Raw genomic sequence first — 20,337 nt, 5'->3', positions numbered from 1 at the left:
AATGGTATTGACAAGGGATGATAATTTGTGAAATAGGAATGCAAAATCACACTTCAAAATGGTCCAGTTGTCCACTTGAGTTGAGTGTTAAGAGTCCGCATTGATAACATAAGTGAGAATATATAGGTTTATAAAGCCATGGGTTAGACTAGCTAATTGGTTGGATTCAATCTTTTATTCTTTTAGTGTGGTTTGATCTATGTGCATTATAGCCCAATTGAGTGACCCTAGTCTAACATTATGTATAACAGGCCTGAATATGTGTTCCTTGAAACTCTTCTGCTTTGTAAATATTTTGCTTTAATGTTTATTCTCATGCAAGAATATATATTCAACTTATTTGCTTTACACTTCAACATCAGGAGGTGAACTACATTGAAGACCACATGGAAACTCCATTTCAGAAGTCTGGTAATCATGACCTAATCACTGAGAATCAAAATGATGAAATGGAGGTGAAAAATGAAAATGAAAATGAAGCTGGTGATGACCCGAAATGGTATGAAATTGGATCACAGAACATAATGGATTCGCAGCAGCTTTCGGAATATATATCATTGTGTGATGAATTTATCTTGAGCCAATCTCCAAATAGGGAGGATCAGCAAAACCACAAAGAAAAGAAGTGCAAAACCCGTCTTTCTGATCATTATGCATGCCTGGGGGCGGAGGTTTTGAAAAAAGATTTAGAAGAGTGCCAAGATTATGAGCTTGATCCAGCCAACATTATCACTACTGGAAATTATGGAATTTCCGACCACCTGAAAATGATCTTAAATTTAGTTATACCAAAAAGTCCAAAAAGTGGTCGGAAATAGCAACAAAGGTTTTTCCGGATACCAAAAGTGGTTGGAACAAGGCTTTTGACTTGATTTAAGATCACTTTCAGGTGGTCGGAAATTCCATAATTTCCAGTAGTGATACTAGACACTCCACCTGACTTTCGGCTTAGCCAACTTGTAATTCTATTTTTTAAAAATTTATTTTGTTTCTTATTTTTCTGTCTTTTTTTTTTTTTCCTGACTTTTGATTGTTCATGTTTGGAATTCAAATTTCTGCAGGACTTTCCATCACAGGACAGTTTCGTCGCTTTTGGTGGGCACAAGATTGGTTCTGAAGAGCAAGGAGATTAACATCATCATTTGACAGATTTTGCTCCAAAGTGGACTGCTAACTCCCCTAATATCGCTATTTCTTTTTGAGGCCTGCTTGGGTGAACTATGCCTAAATGCCAGTAAATGGTATTAACTATTTTCCTCATGTCCAAGCCGGCTTATACACCGAGGCTTACCCTACACCTATTTGGCAGTTACTGATTGGTCTTTTATTTCCAGTTACTTGGAGGCTAACCATTGTTCTTATTATAGTTGTGTCTAAGAAGATAAGCTTATTGTGGAAGTCCTTCCATTTTTTGTTTGGCATTTTCTCAATGAAAAATGTTTGTTCTTGAAAAGCTTAAACAATAGTGTTTTGTCTCCCTTGTGATATTGGACAGAAGAGGACTTGACAGTTTGCAGTTCTGCAAATATCTAAATTATTTAATGTCTTGTCTGAAACAATGAGATGAAAGCACAGCTAAGATGCTTGGGAAGATCATGACCCAACATGTAGTAAGGGTAAGCCTCACCTATCTGTTTCAACTTTGAAGAATATTATTCTCTAGTTAATTTAAATATCATGATTATTTACACATTGGATGCATTCAATATATATTATGGTGATTAACATTTAGGGAGTGTTGGTTCATGGTTTAGCTATTAGGAATGGAATCAAAGTCATTGTTATTGTTTGGTTGACAAGTTTCTAGAACACTACTATGGGATTTGATTATCTCATTAATTAGGAAACTCATTCCCTGATAAAATAAGGATTTCATTCAATTATTCCCTCTCTTAATTGGTAATTTGATTTTTAAGTTTGGATTAGTTCTTTTAGAATTTTTATTTTATTTTTTTATTCATATTGGTGGCTTGGAGGTTTTTATATTTGAATAAATTGTCTAGATTTTTGTTCCTGTATTTTTAAAACCTTTATTCCTATTATAAAATCATACATAACCAAACATCAATATTGGTAATCATTCCAATTCCACCTTACTACCAAACATGCAACATACTTTCACCAAAACCTATTATCATTACCAAGTATTTGATTCCCATTCCGATTCTGATTCTCATGTGCGAAAATCTTGCTCTCTCTTTAACGTAAATAACCATGTACTCTAATAATAGTATGGGGTAAAGAATTATAAGAAACAACATGAGTCGCCCCCCCCCCCCCCCCCCCTCTCCCTATTTGCAAAATCATAATGCATGTCCGGCTGACCCTGCACAAGGCCACCAGTGCTCGAATCACACAATATTGCTTAGTCATGCAACGCCAAGAGGGACCGGGTAAGAGGTCGCGATAGGAATCAGGTTAAGGCGGCGACACTAAATCTCGAAAACAGACTAAAAAGGACCATCATAACTCTGGCCTAATAGCACAGTGTGCTTCACGTGTGGGTGTAAAAGGCACAGAAGCATTTTGCTCGTGTGGGTGTAAAAGGCACTGAAGCATTTTGCTCGTGTGGGTGGTAGAGCGAAGGAAAACAGACGAAAAAGGACCATCATAACTCTGGCCTAATAGCACAGTGTGCTTCACGTGTGGGTGTAAAAGGCACTGAAGCATTTTGCTCGTGTGGGTGGTAGAGCGAAGGACTGTAGTAGGAGTACTAATTTGAGAAAATCCTTAGGTTGCTAGTTCGAATCTGGCAGGTCGGATTTCTTTTGTTTGATTAAGCTTTGCTTTGTTCTACTTTGAAGAGTTAAAAGCAAAAACTCAACACCGTCACCAGGGATCAAACCCGGGTCTCCCGCATGACAGGCGGGGATACAAGCCACTATATTACAACAACTTGTGCAACGCATGCATTCGAGCAGACCCAATCCAATGTGGCGCGCCATGGTATGGTGCGTGTGGCCATATGATTTCATTTTATTATATTACTTTATGATGTAAACATTCAAGACCCATTTATATTCATATTTACATTCAATGGATTAATATAATGGACGGGAGACCTTCAACAAACTAAAAGTACATTTATAAATCCAAGTCAAATATAATTATAATCTATAATAACGGGTTGGGTAGAATTGAGGAGTAAAATTAAATAATGGTTATTTTTATGATTGTTGGTCGAATTTGTATCCAGGGGACTGCAACTGTATCCACAGTTGTCCTTGTCCAGGCTTAGTGAAACGACCCAAGTCTTTCGCTCTATGTATTATTGAAAGACCTTGCCTTAAATCCGCATTTTCAAAATTTGACTAATTTAAGTATTCCCTTTAATTAATTTAATTTGCAATGTGTTTTGCATGCAAATTAAATTAAAATACTACTTTAATCAAATGTTAGTTACTCCGACCCTTATTATGATATTGTGCGTGTTGTGGAATGTGTAACCAAAGGCATGTGATTAATAAGTCCCTTTATGTGGAATATAATTAGAGATGTTCCACTCTGCTTAAGATTCAATTCTTTTATAGCGCTTCAATATTGCCTATTGAGGTAGAAAAATAAATAAAGGTTGATTCGAGAAACAATGTTGTTGAGGTGCTGCGACTTTTATCATTAAGAGTTAAAATTATTTGCATTATTCAAACAAACGATAAAAATCAAAACCAAAAATTATATTTCGGAGAAATAAGAATTGTTATTTGTTAAGATATTTGAAGTTATGGTATATCTCATATCAATTCAGATATTGAATGTTAATATTTCATCCAAACCCAACTCGAACTAAAATAACTTAAAATATTATTGTTAGTGTTTTATGTTACTTTCAATTTTATGTTATGCAAAAATATTAATACGCTAATTAATAATAAAATCAACAGAAAGGATAAAATTAATAAAAATAAATTTAGGTATACCTAAAGAAATTAATTATCAAATTTTAATTAAGAAGTTTGGAAAACGATACTTTGAAACGTACGGTTCTGGTAATTAAAGCCTTTGTTCCACTTTAAGAGGTGTGAAATATGTTGCATATGCATCAACTTTATTCTCGTTGTGAGCAACTTAACCCTAATAATAATAATAAAGGTTGTTTGTTGGTGAATTATGAATGTTTATTTGGGTGTGTAGATTGAGCATTGCAGAGATTGGTAGTGTAATTTAATTAGACATCCTGCAAGTAGAGAAAAGTGAAAGAAGCTTTTAAAATTAACTTCAAACAATATAATTGCAGGCATCTCATTTTGCTTTAATCCATATACACTTAGAAACCCTATAAAGGGTATTATTAGCCCCGACTTTAGCTCAGTTGGTAGAGCAGAGGACTGTAGTTGGAGTACTAGTCTAAGCTGAAATCCTTAGGTCGTTGGTTCGAATCAGGCAGGTCGGATTTCTTTTGTTTATTTAAGCTTTGCTTTGTTCTACTTTGAAGAGTCAAACACAAAAACTCAACGCCGTTGCCAGGGATCAAACCCGGGTCTCCCGCGTGACAGGCGGGGATACTCACCACTATACTCAACGATTTGTGCGACGTATGCATCCGAGCAGACCCAATCCAATGTGGCGCGCCATGGTACGGTGCGTGTGGCCATATGATTTCATTTTATTATATTACTTTATGATGTAAACATTCAAGACCCATTTATATTCATGTTTACATTCAATGGATTAATATAATGGACGGGACACCTTCAACAAACTAAATTTACATTTATAAATCCAAGTAAAATATAATTATAATGTATAATAACGGGTTGGGTAGAATTGAGGAGTAAAATTAAATAATGGTTATTTTTATGATTGTTGGTCGAATTTGTATCAAGGAGACTGCAACTGCTCTGCCTTCCTGAGGGTTCACTGTCACAGGATCGTAATCCCAGCCTTGGTCCATGCGTGGCCAAGCAATGAAACATTGATATATGGTGAACTGATGAAGGGAGTGTTAATCTAATCCACAGTTGTCCTTGTCCAGGCTTAGTGAAACGACCCAAGTTTTTCGCTCTATGTATTATTGAAAGACCTTGCCTTAAATCTGCATTTTCAAAATTTGACTAATTTAAGTATTCCCTTTAATTAATTTAATTTGCTATGTGTTTTGCACGCAAATTAAATTAAAATACTACTTTAATCAAATGTTAGTTACTCCGACCCTTATTATGATATTGTGCGTGTTGTGGAATGTGTAACCAAGGCATGTGATTAATAACTCCGTTTTTGTGGAATATAATTAGAGATGTTCCACTCCGCTTAAGATTCAATTCTTTTAAAGCGCTTCAATATTGCCTATTGAGGTAGAAAAATAAATAAAGGTTGATTCGAGAAACAATGTTGTGGAGGTGTTGCGACATTTCTCATTAAGAGTTAAAATTATTTGCATTATTCTAACTAACGCTAAAAATCAAAACCAAAAATTATATTTCAGAGAAACACGAATTGTTATTGGTTAAGATATTTGAAGTTATGGTATATGTCATATCAATTCAGATATTGAGTGTTAATATTTCATCCAAACCTAACTCGAACTAAAATAACTTAAAATATTATTGTTAGTGTTTTATGTTACTTTCAATTTCATGTTATGCAAAAATATTAATACGCTAATTAATAATAAAATCAACAGAAAGGATAAAATTAATAAAAATAAATTTAGGTATACCTAAAGAAATTAATTATCAAATTTTAATTAAGAAGTTTGGAAAACGATACTTTGAAACGTACGGTTTTGGTAATTAAAGCCTTTGTTCCACTTTGAAAAAAATATATGTAGTTTTGAACTAATATAAATAACCACTTTTTAAGAGGTGTGATATATGTTGCATATGCATCAACTTTATTCTCGTTGTGTGCAACTTAACCCTAATAATAATAATAAAGGTTGTTTGTTGGTGAATTATGAATGTTTATTTGGGTGTGTAGATTGAGCATTGCAGAGATTGGTAGTGTAATTTAATTAGACATCCTGCAAGTAGAGAAAACTGAAAGAAGCTTTTAAAATTAACTTCAAACAATATAATTGCATGCATCTCATTTCGCTTTAATCCATATACACTTAGAAACCCAATAAGGGGTATTATTAGCCCCGACTTTAGCTCAGTTGGTAGAGCGGAGGACTGTAGTAGGAGTACTAATCGAAGCTGAAATCCTTAGGTCGTTGGTTCAAATCCGGCAGGTCGAATTTCTTTTATTTTATTTCTTTTGTTTATTTAAGCTTTGCTTTGTTCTACTTTGAAGAGTTAAACACAAAAAGTCAACGCCGTTGCCAGGGATCGAAGCCGGGTCTCCCGCGTGACAGGCGAGGATACTCACCATTATACTACAAGAACTTGTGCGACGCATGCATCCGAGCAGACCCAATCCAATGTGGCGCGCCATGGTACGGTGCGTGTGGCCGTATGATTTCATTTTATTATATTACTTTATGATGTAAACATTGAAGACCCATTTATATTCATATTTACATTCAATCGATTAATATAATGGACGGGACACCTTCAACAAACTAAAAGTACATTTATAAATCCAAGTAAAATACAATTATAATGTATAATAATGGGTTGGGTAGAATTGAGGAGTAAAATTAAATAATGGTTATTTTTATGATTGTTGGTCGAATTTGTATCCAGGGGACTGCAACTGCTCTGCCTTCCTGAGGGTTCACTGTCACAGGATCGTAATCCCAGCCTTGGTCCATGCGTGGCCAAGCAATGAAACATTGATATATGGTGAACTGATGAAGGGAGTGTTAATCTAATCCACAGTTGTCCTTGTCCAGGCTTTGTGAAACGACCCAAGTTTTTCGCTCAATGTATTATTGAAAGACCTTGCTTTAAATCTGCATTTTCAAAATTTGACTAATTTAAGTATTCCCTTTAATTAATTTAATTTGCTATGTGTTTTGCAAGCAAATTAAATTAAAATACTACTTTAATCAAATGTTAGTTACTCCGACCCTTAATATGAAATTGTGCGTGTTGTGGAATGTCTAACCAGGGCATGCGATTAATAACTCTGTTTTTGTGGAATATAATTAGAGATGTTCCACTCCGCTTAAGATTCAATTCTTTTAAAGCGCTTCAATATTGCCTATTGAGGTAGAAAAGTAAATAAAGGTTGATTCGAGAAACAATGTTGTGGAGGTGTTGCGACATTTTTCATTAAGAGTTAAAATTATTTGCATTATTCTAACTAACGCTAAAAATCAAAACCAAAAATTATATTTCAGAGAAACACGAATTGTTATTGGTTAAGATATTTGAAGTTATGGTATATGTCATATCAATTCAGATATTGAGTGTTAATATTTCATCCAAACCTAACTCGAACTAAAATAACTTAAAATATTATTGTTAGTGTTTTATGTTACTTTCAATTTCATGTTATGCAAAAATATTAATACGCTAATTAATAATAAAATCAACAGAAAGGATAAAATTAATAAAAATAAATTTAGGTATACCTAAAGAAATTAATTCCCAAATTTTAATTAAGAAGTTTGGAAACGTTACTTTGAAACGTACGGTTTTGGTAATTAAAGCCTTTGTTCCACTTTGAAAAAAATATATGTAGTTTTGAACTAATATAAATAACCACTTTATAAGAGGTGTGAAATATGTTGCATATGCATCAACTTTATTCTCGTTGTGTGCAACTTAACCCTAATAATAATAATAAAGGTTGTTTGTTGGTGAATTATGAATGTTTATTTGGGTGTGTAGGTTGAGCATTGCAGAGATTGGTAGTGTAATTTAATTAGACATCCTGCAAGTAGAGAAAAGTGGAAGAAGCTTATAAATTTAACTTCAAACAATATAATTGCATGCATCTCATTTCGCTTTAATCCATATACACTTAGAAACCCTATAAGGGGTATTATTAGCCCCAACTTTAGCTCAGTTAGTAGAGCGGAGGGCTGTAGTTGGAGTAAAAATTTGAGCTGAAATCCTTAAGTCGCTGGTTCGAATCCGGCAGGTCAGATTTCTTTTGTTTATTTAAGCTTTGCTTTGTTCTACTTTGAAGAGTTAAACGCAAAAACTCAACGCCATTACCGGGGATCGAACCCGGGTCTCCCACGTGACAGGCGGGGATACTCACCACTATACTACAACGACTTGTGCAATGCATGAATCCGAGCAGACCCAATCCAATGTGGCGCGCCATGGTACGGTGCGTGTGGCCATAAGATTTCATTTTATTATATTACTTTATGATGTAAACATTCAAGACCCATTTATATTCATATTTACATTCAATGGATTAATATAATGGACGGGACGTCTTCAACAAACTAAAAGTACATTTATAAATCCAAGTAAAATATAATTATAATGTATAATAATGGGTTGGGTAGAATTGAGGAGTAAAATTAAATAATGGTTATTTTTATGATTGTTGGTCGAATTTGTATCCAGGGGACTGCAACTGCTCTGCCTTCATGAGGGTTCGCTGTCACAGGATCGTAATCCCAGCCTTGGTCCATGCGTGGCCAAGCAATGAAACATTGATATATGGTGAACTGATGAAGGGAGTGTTAATCTAATCCACAGTTGTCCTAGTCCAGGATTAGTGAAACGACCCAAGTCTTTCGCTCTATGTATTATTGAAAGACCTTGCCTTAAATCTGCATTTTCGAAATTTGACTAATTTAAGTATTCCCTTTAATTAATTTAATTTGCTATGTGTTTTGCATGCAAATTGAATTAAAATACTACTTTTATCAAATGTTAGTTACTCCGACCCTTATTATGAAATTGTGCGTGTTGTGGAATGTGTAACCAAGGCATGTGATTAATAACTCCGTTTTTGTGGAATATAATTAGAGATGTTCCACTCCGCTTAAGATTCAATTCTTTTAAAGCGCTTCAATATTGCCTATTGAGGTAGAAAAATAAATAAATGTTGATTCGAGAAACAATGTTGTGGAGGTGTTGCGACATTTGTCATTAAGAGTTAAAATTATTTGCATTATTCTAACTAACGCTAAAAATCAAAACCAAATATTATATTTCAGAGAAACACGAATTGTTATTGGTTAAGATATTTGAAGTTATGGTATATGTCATATCAATTCAGATATTGAGTGTTAATATTTCATCCAAACCTAACTCGAACTAAAATAACTTAAAATATTATTGTTAGTGTTTTATGTTACTTTCAATTTCATGTTATGCAAAAATATTAATACGCTAATTAATAATAAAATCAACAGAAAGGATAAAATTAATAAAAATAAATTTAGGTATACCTAAAGAAATTAATTCCCAAATTTTAATTAAGTAGTTTGGAAACGTTACTTTGAAACGTACGGTTTTGTTAATTAAAGCCTTTGTTCCACTTTGAAAAAAATATATGTAGTTTTGAACTAATATAAATAACCACTTTATAAGAGGTGTGAAATATGTTGCATATGCATCAACTTTATTCTCGTTGTGTGCAACTTAACCCTAATAATAATAATAAAGGTTGTTTGTTGGTGAATTATGAATGTTTATTTGGGTGTGTAGGTTGAGCATTGCAGAGATTGGTAGTGTAATTTAATTAGACATCCTGCAAGTAGAGAAAAGTGAAAGAAGCTTTTAAATTTAACTTCAAACAATATAATTGCATGCATCTCATTTCGCTTTAATCCATATACACTTAGAAACCCTAGAAGGGGTATTATTAGCCCCAACTTTAGCTCAGTTAGTAGAGCGGAGGGCTGTAGTTGGAGTAAAAATTTGAGCTGAAATCCTTAAGTCGCTGGTTCGAATCCGGCAGGTCAGATTTCTTTTGTTTATTTAAGCTTTGCTTTGTTCAACTTTGAAGAGTTAAACGCAAAAACTCAACGCCGTTGCCGAGGATCGAACCCGGGTCTCCCGCGTGACAGGCGGGGATACTCACCACTATACTACAACGACTTGTGCAACGCATGAATCCGAGCAGACCCAATCCAATGTGTCGCGCCATGGTACGGTGCGTGTGGCCATAAGATTTCATTTTATTATATTACTTTATGATGTAAACATTCAAGACCCATTTATATTCATATTTACATTCATTGGATTAATATAATGGACGGGACACCTTCAATAAACTAAAAGTACATTTATAAATCCAAGTAAAATATAATTATAATGTATAATAACGGGTTGGGTAGAATTGAGGAGTAAAATTAAATAATGGTTATTTTTATGATTGTTGGTCGAATTTGTATCCAGGGGACTGCAACTGCTCTGCCTTCCTGAGGGTTCACTGTCACAGGATCGTAATCCCAGCCTTGGTCCATGCATGGCCAAGCAATGAAACATTGATATATGGTGAACTGATGAAGGGAGTGTTAATCTAATCCACAGTTGTCCTTGTCCAGGATTAGTGAAACGACCCAAGTCTTTCGCACTATGTATTATTGAAAGACCTTGCCTTAAATCTGCATTTTCAAAATTTGACTAATTTAAGTATTCCCTTTAATTAATTTAATTTGCTATGTGTTTTGCATGCAAATTGAATTAAAATACTACTTTAATCAAATGTTTGTTACTCCGACCCTTATTATGATATTGTGCGTGTTGTGGAATGTGTAACCAAGGCATGTGATTAATAACTCCGTTTTTGTGGAATATAATTAGAGATGTTCCACTCCGCTTAAGATTCAATTCTTTTAAAGCGCTTCAATATTGCCTATTGAGGTAGAAAAGTAAATAAAGGTTGATTCGAGAAACAATGTTGTGGAGGTGTTGCGACATTTTTTATTAAGAGTTAAAATTATTTGCATTATTCTAACTAACGCTAAAAATCAAAACCAAAAATTATATTTCAGAGAAACACGAATTGTTATTGGTTAAGATATTTGAAGTTATGGTATATGTCATATCAATTCAGATATTGAGTGTTAATATTTCATCCAAACCTAACTCGAACTAACATAACTTAAAATATTATTGTTAGTGTTTTATGTTACTTTCAATTTCATGTTATGCAAAAATATTAATACGCTAATTAATAATAAAATCAACAGAAAGGATAAAATTAATAAAAATAAATTTAGGTATACCTAAAGAAATTAATTCCCAAATTTTAATTAAGAAGTTTGGAAAACGTTACTTTGAAACGTACGGTTTTGGTAATTAAAGCCTTTGTTCCACTTTGAAAAAAATATATGTAGTTTTGAACTAATATAAATAACCACTTTTTAAGAGGTGTGAAATATGTTGCATATGCATCAACTTTATTCTCGTTGTGTGCAACTTAACCCTAATAATAATAGTAAAGGTTGTTTGTTGGTGAATTATGAATGTTTATTTGGGTGTGTAGATTGAGCATTGCAGAGATTGGTAGTGTAATTTAATTAGACATCCTGCAAGTAGAGAAAAGTGAAAGAAGCTTTTAAATTTAACTTCAAACAATATAATTGCATGCATCTCATTTCGCTTTAATCCTTATACACTTAGAAGCCCTATAAGGGGTATTATTAGCCCCCACTTTAGCTCAGTTAGTAGAGCGGAGGACTGTAGTTGGAGTAATAATCTGAGAGCGGAGGACTGTAGTTGGAGTAATAATCTGAGAGCGGAGGACTGTAGTTGGAGTAATAATCTGAGCTGAAATCCTTAGGTCGGTAGTTCAAATCCGGTAGGTCGGATTTCTTTTGTTTATTTAAGCTTTGCTTTGTTCTACTTTGAAGAGTTAAACGCAAAAACTCAACGCCGTTACCGGGGATCGAACCCGGGTCTCCCGCGTGACAGGCGGGGATACTAACCACTATACTACAACGACTTGTGCAACGCATGCATCCGAGCAGACCAAATCCAATGCGGCGCGCCATGGTACGGTGCGTGTGGCCATATGATTTCATTTTATTATATTACTTTATGATGTAAACATTGAAGACCCATTTATATTCATATTTACATTCAATCGATTAATATAATGGACGGGACACCTTCAACAAACTAAAAGTACGTTTATAAATCCAAGTAAAATATAATTATAATGTATAATAACGAGTTGGGTAGAATTGAGGAGTAAAATTAAATAATGGTTATTTTTATGATTGTTGGTCGAATTTGTATCCAGGGGACTGCAACTGCTCTGCCTTCCTGAGGGTTCACTGTCACAGGATCGTAATCCCAGCCTTGGTCCATGCGTGGCCAAGCAATGAAACATTGATATATGGTGAACTGATGAAGGGAGTGTTAATCTAATCCACAGTTGTCCTTGTCCAGGCTTAGTGAAACGACCCAAGTTTTTCGCTCAATGTATTATTGAAAGACCTTGCCTTAAATCTGCATTTTCAAAATTTGACTAATTTAAGTATTCCCTTTAATTAATTTAATTTGCTATGTGTTTTGCATGCAAATTAAATTAAAATACTACTTTAATCAAATGTTAGTTACTCCGACCCTTATTATGATATTGTGCGTGTTGTGGAATGTGTAACCAAGGCATGTGATTAATAACTCCGTTTTTGTTGAATATAATTAGAGATGTTCCACTCCGCTTAAGATTCAATTCTTTTATAGCGCTTCAATATTGCCTATTGAGGTAGAAAAATAAATAAAGGTTAATTCGAGAAACAATGTTGTGGAGGTGTTGCGACATTTTTCATTAAGAGTTAAAATTATTTGCATTATTCAAACTAACGCTAAAAATCAAAACCAAAAACTATATTTCAGAGAAACACGAATTGTTATTGGTTAAGATATTTGAAGTTATGGTATATGTCATATCAATTCAGATATTGAGTGTTAATATTTCATCCAAACCTAACTCGAACTAAAATAACTTAAAATATTATTGTTAGTGTTTTATGTTACTTTCAATTTCATGTTATGCAAAAATATTAATACGCTAATTAATAATAAAATCAACAGAAAGGATAAAATTAATAAAAATAAATTTAGGTATACCTAAAGAAATTAATTCCCAAATTTTAATTAAGCAGTTTGGAAAACGTTACTTTGAAACGTACGGTTTTGGTAATTAAAGCCTTTATTCCACTTTGAAAAAAATATATGTAGTTTTGAACTAATATAAATAACCACTTTTTAAGAGGTGTGAAATATGTTGCATATGCATCAACTTTATTCTCGTTGTGTGCAACTTAACCCTAATAATAATAATAAAGGTTGTTTGTTGGTGAATTATAAATGTTTATTTGGGTGTGTAGATTGAGCATTGCAGAGATTGGTAGTGTAATTTAATTAGACATCCTGCAAGTAGAGAAAAGTGAAAGAAGCTTTTAAATTTAACTTCAAACAATATAATTGCATGCATCTCATTTCGCTTTAATCCATATACACTTAGAAACCCTATAATGGGTATTATTAGCCCCAACTTTAGCTCAGTTAGTAGAGCGGAGGACTGTAGTTGGAGTAAAAATTTGAGCTGAAATCCTTAAGTCGCTGGTTCGAATCTGGCAGGTCAGATTTCTTTTGTTTATTTAAGCTTTGCTTTGTTCTACTTTGAAGAGTTAAATGCAAAAACTCAACGCCATTGCCGGGGATCGAGCCCAGGTCTCCCGCATGACAAGCGGGGGAACTCACCACTATACTTCAACGACTTGTGCGACGCATGAATCCGAGCAGACCGAATCCAATGTGGCGCGCCATGGTACGGTGCGTGTGGCCATAAGATTTCATTTTATTATATTACTTTATGATGTAAACATTCAAGACCCATTTATATTCATATTTACATTCAATGGATTAATATAATGGGCGGGACATCTTCAACAAACTAAAAGTACATTTATAAGTCCAAGTAAAATATAATTATAATGTATAATAACGGGTTGGGTAGAATTGAGGAGTAAAATTAAATAATGGTTATTTTTATGATTGTTGGTCGAATTTGTATATAGGGGACTGCAATTGCTCTGCCTTCCTGAGGGTTCACTGCCACAGGATCGTAATCCCAGCCTTGGTCCATGCGTGGCCAAGCAATGAAACATTGATATATGGTGAACTGATGAAGGGAGTGTTAATCTAATCCACAGTTGTCCTTGTCCAGGATTAGTGAAACGACCCAAGTCTTTCGCTCTATGTATTATTGAAAGACCTTGCCTTAAATCTGCATTTTCGAAATTTGACTAATTTAAGTATTCCCTTTAATTAATTTAATTTGCTATGTGTTTTGCATGCAAATTGAATTAAAATACTACTTTAATCAAATGTTAGTTACTCCGACCCTTATTATGATATTGTGCGTGTTGTGGAATGTGTAACCAAGGCATGTGATTAATAACTCCGTTTTTGTGGAATATAATTAGAGATGTTCCACTCCGCTTAAGATTCAATTCTTTTAAAGCGCTTCAATATTGCCTATTGAGGTAGAAAAATAAATAAAGGTTGATTCGAGAAACAATGTTGTGGAGGTGTTGCGACATTTGTCATTAAGAGTTAAAATTATTTGCATTATTCTAACTAACACTAAAAATCAAAACCAAAAATTATATTTCAGAGAAACACGAATTGTTATTGGTTAAGATATTTGAAGTTATGGTATATGTCATATCAATTCAGATATTGAGTGTTAATATTTCATCCAAACCTAACTCGAACTAAAATAACTTAAAATATTATTGTTAGTGTTTTATGTTACTTTCAATTTCATGTTATGCAAAAATATTAATACGCTAATTAATAATAAAATCAACAGAAAGGATAAAATTAATAAAAATAAATTTAGGTATACCTAAAGAAATTAATTCCCAAATTTTAATTAAGAAGTTTGGAAAACGTTACTTTGAAACGTACGGTTTTGGTAATTAAAGCCTTTGTTCCACTTTGAAAAAAATATATGTAGTTTTGAACTAATATAAATAACCACTTTTTAAGAGGTGTGAAATATGTTGCATATGCATCAACTTTATTCTCGTTGTGTGCAACTTAACCCTAATAATAATAATAAAGGTTGTTTGTTGGTGAATTATGAATGTTTATTTGGGTGTGTAGGTTGAGCATTGCAGAGATTGGTAGTGTAATTTAATTAGACATCCTGCAAGTAGAGAAAAGTGAAAGAAGCTTTTAAATTTAACTTCAAACAATATAATTGCATGCATCTCATTTCGCTTTAATCCATATACACTTAGAAACCCTATAAGGGGTATTATTAGCCCCGACTTTAGCTCAGTTGGTAGAGCCGAGAACTGTAGTTGGAGTAAAAATTTAAGCTGAAATCCTTAAGTCGCTGGTTCGAATCCGGCAGGTCAGATTTCTTTTGTTTATTTAAGGTTTGCTTTGTTCTACTTTGAAGAGTTAAACACAAAAACTGAACGCCGTTGCCGGGGATCGAACCTGGGTCTCCCGCGTGACAGGCGGGGATACTCTCCACTATACTACAACGACTTGTGCGACGCATGAATCCGAGCAGACCCAATCCAATGTGGCGCGCCATGGTACGGTGCGTGTTGCCATAAGATTTCATTTTATTATATTACTTTATGATGTAAACATTCAAGACCCATTTATATTCATATTTACATTCAATGGATTAATATAATGGACGGGACACCTTCAACAAACTAAAAGTACATTTATAAATCCAAGTAAAATATAATTATAATGTATAATAACGGGTTGGGTAGAATTGAGGAGTAAAATTAAATAATGGTTATTTTTATGATTGTTGGTCGAATTTGTATCCAGGGGACTGCAACTGCTCTGCCTTCCTGAGGGTTCGCTGTCACAGGATCGTAATCCCAGCCTTGGTCCATGCATGGCCAAGCAATGAAACATTGATATATGGTGAACTGATGAAGGGAGTGTTAATCTAATCCACAGTTGTCCTTGTCCAGGATTAGTGAAACGACCCAAGTCTTTCGCTCTATGTATTATTGAAAGACCTTGCCTTAAATCTGCATTTTCGAAATTTGACTAATTTAAGTATTCCCTTTAATTAATTTAATTTGCTATGTGTTTTGCATGCAAATTGAATTAAAATACTACTTTAATCAAATGTTAGTTACTCCGACCCTTATTATGATATTGTGCGTGTTGTGGAATGTGTAACCAAGGCATGTGATTATTAACTCCGTTTTTGTGGAATATAATTAGAGATGTTCCACTCCGCTTAAGATTCAATTCTTTTAAAGCGCTTCAATATTGCCTATTGAGGTAGAAAAATAAATAAAGGTTGATTCGAGAAACAATGTTGTGGAGGTGTTGCGACATTTGTCATTAAGAGTTAAAATTATTTGCATTATTCTAACTAACGCTAAAAATCAAAACCAAAAATTATATTTCAGAGAAACACGAATTGTTATTGGTTAACATATTTGAAGTTATGGTATATGTCATATCAATTCAGATATTGAGTGTTAATATTTCATCCAAACCTAACTCGAACTAAAATAACTTAAAATATTATTGTTAGTGTTTTATGTTACTTTCAATTTCATGTTATGCAAAAATATTAATACGCTAATTAATAATAAAATCAACAGAAAGGATAAAATTAATAAAAATAAATTTAGGAATACCTAAAGAAATTAATTCCCAAATTTTAATTAAGAAGTTTGGAAAACGTTACTTTGAAACGTACGGTTTTGGTAATTAAAGCCTTTGTTCCACTTTGAAAAAAATATATGAGGTTTTGAACTAATATAAATAACCACTTTTTAAGAGGTGTGAAATATGTTGCATATGCATCAACTTTATTCTCGTTGTGTGCAACTTAACCCTAATAATAATAATAAAGGTTGTTTGTTGGTGAATTATGAATGTTTATTTGGGTGTGTAGGTTGAGCATTGCAGAGATTGGTAGTGTAATTTAATTAGACATCCTGCAAGTAGAGAAAAGTGAAAGAAGCTTTTAAATTTAACTTCAAACAATATAATTGCATGCATCTCATTTCGCTTTAATCCATATACACTTAGAAACCCTATAAAGGGTATTATTAGCCCCGACTTTAGCTCAGTTGGTAGAGCGGAGGACTGTAGTTGGAGTAATAATCTGAGAGCGGAGGACTGTAGTTGGAGTAATAATCTGAGAGCGGAGGACTGTAGTTGGAGTAATAATCTGAGCTGAAATCCTTAGGTCGGTAGTTCAAATCCGGTAGGTCGGATTTCTTTTGTTTATTTAAGCTTTGCTTTGTTCTACTTTGAAGAGTTAAACGCAAAAACTCAACGCCGTTACCGGGGATCGAACCCGGGTCTCCCGCGTGACAGGCGGGGATACTAACCACTATACTACAACGACTTGTGCAACGCATGCATCCGAGCAGACCAAATCCAATGCGGCGCGCCATGGTACGGTGCGTGTGGCCATATGATTTCATTTTATTATATTACTTTATGATGTAAACATTGAAGACCCATTTATATTCATATTTACATTCAATCGATTAATATAATGGACGGGACACCTTCAACAAACTAAAAGTACGTTTATAAATCCAAGTAAAATATAATTATAATGTATAATAACGAGTTGGGTAGAATTGAGGAGTAAAATTAAATAATGGTTATTTTTATGATTGTTGGTCGAATTTGTATCCAGGGGACTGCAACTGCTCTGCCTTCCTGAGGGTTCACTGTCACAGGATCGTAATCCCAGCCTTGGTCCATGCGTGGCCAAGCAATGAAACATTGATATATGGTGAACTGATGAAGGGAGTGTTAATCTAATCCACAGTTGTCCTTGTCCAGGCTTAGTGAAACGACCCAAGTTTTTCGCTCAATGTATTATTGAAAGACCTTGCCTTAAATCTGCATTTTCAAAATTTGACTAATTTAAGTATTCCCTTTAATTAATTTAATTTGCTATGTGTTTTGCATGCAAATTAAATTAAAATACTACTTTAATCAAATGTTAGTTACTCCGACCCTTATTATGATATTGTGCGTGTTGTGGAATGTGTAACCAAGGCATGTGATTAATAACTCCGTTTTTGTTGAATATAATTAGAGATGTTCCACTCCGCTTAAGATTCAATTCTTTTATAGCGCTTCAATATTGCCTATTGAGGTAGAAAAATAAATAAAGGTTAATTCGAGAAACAATGTTGTGGAGGTGTTGCGACATTTTTCATTAAGAGTTAAAATTATTTGCATTATTCAAACTAACGCTAAAAATCAAAACCAAAAACTATATTTCAGAGAAACACGAATTGTTATTGGTTAAGATATTTGAAGTTATGGTATATGTCATATCAATTCAGATATTGAGTGTTAATATTTCATCCAAACCTAACTCGAACTAAAATAACTTAAAATATTATTGTTAGTGTTTTATGTTACTTTCAATTTCATGTTATGCAAAAATATTAATACGCTAATTAATAATAAAATCAACAGAAAGGATAAAATTAATAAAAATAAATTTAGGTATACCTAAAGAAATTAATTCCCAAATTTTAATTAAGCAGTTTGGAAAACGTTACTTTGAAACGTACGGTTTTGGTAATTAAAGCCTTTATTCCACTTTGAAAAAAATATATGTAGTTTTGAACTAATATAAATAACCACTTTTTAAGAGGTGTGAAATATGTTGCATATGCATCAACTTTATTCTCGTTGTGTGCAACTTAACCCTAATAATAATAATAAAGGTTGTTTGTTGGTGAATTATAAATGTTTATTTGGGTGTGTAGATTGAGCATTGCAGAGATTGGAAGTGTAATTTAATTAGACATCCTGCAAGTAGAGAAAAGTGAAAGAAGCTTTTAAATTTAACTTCAAACAATATAATTGCATGCATCTCATTTCGCTTTAATCCATATACACTTAGAAACCCTATAATGGGTATTATTAGCCCCAACTTTAGCTCAGTTAGTAGAGCGGAGGACTGTAGTTGGAGTAAAAATTTGAGCTGAAATCCTTAAGTCGCTGGTTCGAATCTGGCAGGTCAGATTTCTTTTGTTTATTTAAGCTTTGCTTTGTTCTACTTTGAAGAGTTAAATGCAAAAACTCAACGCCATTGCCGGGGATCGAGCCCAGGTCTCCCGCATGACAAGCGGGGGAACTCACCACTATACTTCAACGACTTGTGCGACGCATGAATCCGAGCAGACCGAATCCAATGTGGCGCGCCATGGTACGGTGCGTGTGGCCATAAGATTTCATTTTATTATATTACTTTATGATGTAAACATTCAAGACCCATTTATATTCATATTTACATTCAATGGATTAATATAATGGGCGGGACATCTTCAACAAACTAAAAGTACATTTATAAGTCCAAGTAAAATATAATTATAATGTATAATAACGGGTTGGGTAGAATTGAGGAGTAAAATTAAATAATGGTTATTTTTATGATTGTTGGTCGAATTTGTATATAGGGGACTGCAATTGCTCTGCCTTCCTGAGGGTTCACTGCCACAGGATCGTAATCCCAGCCTTGGTCCATGCGTGGCCAAGCAATGAAACATTGATATATGGTGAACTGATGAAGGGAGTGTTAATCTAATCCACAGTTGTCCTTGTCCAGGATTAGTGAAACGACCCAAGTCTTTCGCTCTATGTATTATTGAAAGACCTTGCCTTAAATCTGCATTTTCGAAATTTGACTAATTTAAGTATTCCCTTTAATTAATTTAATTTGCTATGTGTTTTGCATGCAAATTGAATTAAAATACTACTTTAATCAAATGTTAGTTACTCCGACCCTTATTATGATATTGTGCGTGTTGTGGAATGTGTAACCAAGGCATGTGATTAATAACTCCGTTTTTGTGGAATATAATTAGAGATGTTCCACTCCGCTTAAGATTCAATTCTTTTAAAGCGCTTCAATATTGCCTATTGAGGTAGAAAAATAAATAAAGGTTGATTCGAGAAACAATGTTGTGGAGGTGTTGCGACATTTGTCATTAAGAGTTAAAATTATTTGCATTATTCTAACTAACACTAAAAATCAAAACCAAAAATTATATTTCAGAGAAACACGAATTGTTATTGGTTAAGATATTTGAAGTTATGGTATATGTCATATCAATTCAGATATTGAGTGTTAATATTTCATCCAAACCTAACTCGAACTAAAATAACTTAAAATATTATTGTTAGTGTTTTATGTTACTTTCAATTTCATGTTATGCAAAAATATTAATACGCTAATTAATAATAAAATCAACAGAAAGGATAAAATTAATAAAAATAAATTTAGGTATACCTAAAGAAATTAATTCCCAAATTTTAATTAAGAAGTTTGGAAAACGTTACTTTGAAACGTACGGTTTTGGTAATTAAAGCCTTTGTTCCACTTTGAAAAAAATATATGTAGTTTTGAACTAATATAAATAACCACTTTTTAAGAGGTGTGAAATATGTTGCATATGCATCAACTTTATTCTCGTTGTGTGCAACTTAACCCTAATAATAATAATAAAGGTTGTTTGTTGGTGAATTATGAATGTTTATT

General features: G+C 33.4%; 5 non-coding genes across 5 annotated transcripts; all 5 read right to left on the bottom strand.

Annotated features, from left to right (window-relative positions):
• Nucleotides 1-8,036: 8,036 nt before the first annotated feature.
• TRNAD-GUC lies at nt 8,037-8,108 on the bottom strand. The gene has a single exon. It is a non-coding gene; the product is annotated as a tRNA-Asp (tRNA).
• A 1,713-nt stretch (nt 8,109-9,821) lies between these two features.
• TRNAD-GUC lies at nt 9,822-9,893 on the bottom strand. Its single transcript has one exon. It is a non-coding gene; the product is annotated as a tRNA-Asp (tRNA).
• Nucleotides 9,894-11,673: 1,780 nt separating this feature from the next.
• On the bottom strand, nt 11,674-11,745 carry TRNAD-GUC. Its single transcript has one exon. It is a non-coding gene; the product is annotated as a tRNA-Asp (tRNA).
• Nucleotides 11,746-15,245: 3,500 nt separating this feature from the next.
• On the bottom strand, nt 15,246-15,317 carry TRNAD-GUC. The gene has a single exon. It is a non-coding gene; the product is annotated as a tRNA-Asp (tRNA).
• A 1,780-nt stretch (nt 15,318-17,097) lies between these two features.
• TRNAD-GUC lies at nt 17,098-17,169 on the bottom strand. Its single transcript has one exon. It is a non-coding gene; the product is annotated as a tRNA-Asp (tRNA).
• Between the last annotated feature and the right edge of the window lie 3,168 nt (nt 17,170-20,337).

The sequence above is a fragment of the Ipomoea nil genome, unplaced genomic scaffold (assembly GCF_001879475.1).
Source record: "Ipomoea nil cultivar Tokyo-kokei standard unplaced genomic scaffold, Asagao_1.1 scaffold3056, whole genome shotgun sequence".
NCBI classification, from domain to species: Eukaryota; Viridiplantae; Streptophyta; class Magnoliopsida; order Solanales; family Convolvulaceae; genus Ipomoea; species Ipomoea nil.
Note: the sequence above shows the minus strand (reverse complement) of the source record. Positions and strands in the feature narration are given on the sequence as shown.